This window comes from Octodon degus, unplaced genomic scaffold (assembly GCF_000260255.1).
Source record: "Octodon degus isolate 3935 unplaced genomic scaffold, OctDeg1.0 scaffold00101, whole genome shotgun sequence".
NCBI lineage: Eukaryota > Metazoa > Chordata > Mammalia > Rodentia > Octodontidae > Octodon > Octodon degus.
In genome coordinates this window covers 10,460,864-10,464,708 of record NW_004524677.1, presented here as the reverse complement: position 1 = coordinate 10,464,708, position 3,845 = coordinate 10,460,864, and positions in this window count along the sequence as shown.

Here is a 3,845-nt window from a genome sequence, read left to right as displayed (position 1 = left end):
ATAAAATAAAAATTATGTTAATAACTTTCATACAATTGGTGACATAGACAGCAGTAAAGATTATCATACATGTCACATACACGCAATCAAGAAGTCCCACTGAATTATAAAACAAAACGAAGGATCAGGAACAGTGGTTGGAAACCTACTCATAGGATTTCAGGATTTAACGAATAACAAGAAGTGGGAAATTTCAGACCACAGCAGTGTTGACAACAGAAGAAAGAGAAATACAAGAGCACATGTTTTCACATTAAAAATAGTAAAAGCCACATAACGAAAATCCAAAAGTAAACATTAATACAAAAAAGAAAGCAAATTCAAAATCAAGAAGCAGATTGGAGGCCAAATGAAGATCTATCAATTAAAAATCTATTTTAAGGGAATATCTAGAACATACCACTACAAGTAACATTTACCAATAAGATTTCTTAGTTTTCTTATATACGTCTGTAGAATTAGATGAGAATTCATAATTTAACAATGGGAATGTGATTTAAGTGACTTTTTAAAAAATAATTCCATAATTTGAGAACAATGTACACACATTTGGTTTATAGACGTATTCCAAAACTAAGATGTATAGATTAGAATAACTTTTTAGTACAAGATTTCTCAAATTTCTCCACATTTAAATTGATAAAGACTTTGGCAGCATCAACACTAAACTCTAATATTGCAGAAAATTTATTTGTAAGTCAATGAGCCATAAAGCCAGGACAAAGCACTATGATTCATGAAAACCATTGTGTTCCTGAGGCACAAATCACAAAACTATTGAAATTATCAGCTGGTCAAAACTGTGAAGATAAACCAATCAACTGATAGATGAAATCTTGTGCAATATATTGTTGGATTTTTCTTCCTAATCCACTCTGCCAGTGTATTTCTTTTAATGGTGAATTGAGTCCATTTTTATTGATGGTTATAATTGAGATGTATCAACTTATGTTATTATTTACCTGCTGCTGTATACCTCTTTTTCTCCTGTGTTCAATTGTTTGCCCTATTTGGTGGGTTCTTTCTGTTCTCAGTCATGGAGTTGTGGTCATTTTGATCCCTCTCTAGAATATCTTTTAGTAATCTGTGTAGGGTTAGGTTTGTTATCCTGAAATTCTTTAGTTGTTCTTTGTCATGGAAGTATTTCACTTCTCCATTAAACTTGAAAGAGAGATTTGCAGGGTATATCAGCTTGGGTTGGAAGTTGGGTTTTGTTTTGCAAGACTTATAGTACTTTGCTCCATGCTTTTCTTGACTTGATGGCTTGTGAAGAGAAATCTGTCGTTATTCTGATGGGTTTTCCTTTAAATGTGGTCTGTTTCTTTTCTCTAGTGGATTTTAGCATACTGCTCCTGTGCTGAATTTGTAGGATCTTGATTATTATATGTCTGGGTGTGGTTTTAATTGGGTTGATGTTATTTGGAGTTCTATATGCTTTGGTTTTGTGAATGTCAGATTGTTCCCCCATACTTGGGAAATTTTCTGCTATTACTTCTGTCCATATTCTTCTTGTATCATTTGTATTGTCTCCTTCTTTCTCATTGATGCCTATTAGTCTTACACTGTTTATCTTTGCATTGTCTTGCAAACGTTGAATTATTTTTTTCTGCATCCTAGTTGTGTTTAAGAGATCTTTTCTTAATGTTTCACTAACTACAATGGTGTCTTCAAGGTCTGAAAGTCTATTTTTACTTTCATTCAAATGGTTTTGCCAGCTTGTGACTGAGGTTTTAATTTCCTGTATATCTCTCTGAGTCTACTTCATACGATCTATTTCTTTCCTATATTGCTCATTCAAGAATTCCACCATTTTTCTGTTTTCCTCCTTTTTTATCAGTGTCTTCTTTTGAAGCACTTGGTACTTCTTTCATTATAGTTATCACTTCCTTTTTTACTTCAGAAATTATTTCTGATGTGATATGCTCTATACCTTTCTGCAGTTGTTATTATTATTCAGATGTTATTATTTCAGAGATTTCAGGTGTGTGATTTCCAATTTCTTCTATGTTAGTGTCTCCTGCATTTTTTCTGGGCGGGCTCAGGGCCTGAGAATGCAATTCCTCCTTCTCTTTGTCATTTTGTATAGCACTGTTTTCTGACCTTTGGTGTGGAGCTTCGACGTAGTTATTACCTTAGCTCCAGGTCTAGATCTACCAAGTTCAAACTCATCTAGGTGGGTGTGGCTTGGGTCTGGCTGCTGTGCTCCACTTCTTCCTGCTGCAGCCCTTGAAGGTGAACCCGCTGTGCCACTCTGGCAAGATGTTGTGCTCCTAGATTAGCTGGGTGGGTCTTGCCTCTAGCCTCTCTGCAAGGAGTTCTGTCCCAGGGTTCCACACCGGGCCTATGGTGCTGGCTGGAATCCTAATACCCAGCTCTAATGACTGACGTCTGGTGGTTATGTTTTTTGACCTCAAATAGAAATGTATCTAAACCTTATAGGAAAATATATACTATGATACATTTATTTACTGTGATACATAGTTGAGTATATTTATTTGAAATGATACAGCTAAAACATTACTAGAAAGTGCTAACACACATAAGTGAAAAGCTGATACAGAGGATGTTGATATAACTTCAAATTGTCTCCCCCAATTTACTCATTAGTTACAAAGAAAACTTACTGAATTTGAAATGGTGAATCTTGGCAGACAACACACAGTCAAATTACAAAGTGAACAAGTCCCAGTACGGGAGAGAAAGCACTGGGGTGCTCTTAAGGGAGCCAAAAGGACACTGCAGGAGAGAGACTGGCAATGCCACAACTTGGCCGGGGGCCATCCAAATCCTTTCTTGTCGAGAGGAAAGTCAGCTGTTGCTACTGCTTGCAGAACTGCATGACAGAATCTAAAGTTAAACACGGATTTTTCGACCAGCACTTTCATTCCTCAGTGCGTATCCATTGAGAACTATGTATGATTGGACATAGACTTTCCCCCAAAAAACCCAAAATTGGAAATAACTCATGTCTGAATGGACAAATTCAGACAAAATTATACAGTGGTACCACATCAACCAGTATGACGATGAGCCTCTTAAGTATGGTGAGATATGTAAAAACACAAAACTCAGATGTGACTTCATCATATACAATTTTGAAATCTTTATAATTAATCTATAATATCCGAAGTCAAAAAGCACTTGCACTGGGCAGGGGAATTGTGGGTGGCACGTGGGGATGGGCTCTGGAGTGCTGACAGTGTGTCTGTGTTCGATCTATCTGGCGAGTTCGCTGCATGTGCATGACATATATGCGATGTCTCTGTCAGGTGTTACAATATGTAGTTAGCAATCCAAGCCATCTACATTAAAATTTTCAATCAAAACAAAACTTAAACATAAACATAAACATAAATGAATGTTTACAGTTGGTATGACCTAACACTGTAATGGTACTAGTCTTGTCAAGGTAGTCTATGAATTAAGTGTGTTTCCTGTCATGTTTCAGTGGAAGTTTTTGAGGAAATGAGCAAGCTTTCAACCATCTTATGGGAAAGCAAAAGCCTATGAATAACAAGGATCATGAGGAACAGGGAGATGGAAGAACCCATCCAAGGAGTATGAAGACATCCCGTGACACTATTTTTTTTTTAGGAAAACAAAATTAAAATGTATGACTCTAGCTTGGGAGAAAGACATGCTTGGAATGCAGAATAAAGGCCCGAGCAGAGTACACTTGCATATAGATACAACGCATCTACCACCACTCATGGATAATAATATTGTTTAGTGAACAAAGATGAGATTATGTAGAGAAAATTACATTGAAAATGTAAACAAGAAATCAATTCCATACAGATTAAAATTCTAAGTATGGTGGTTAAAATTTAAGACAACTGGAAACA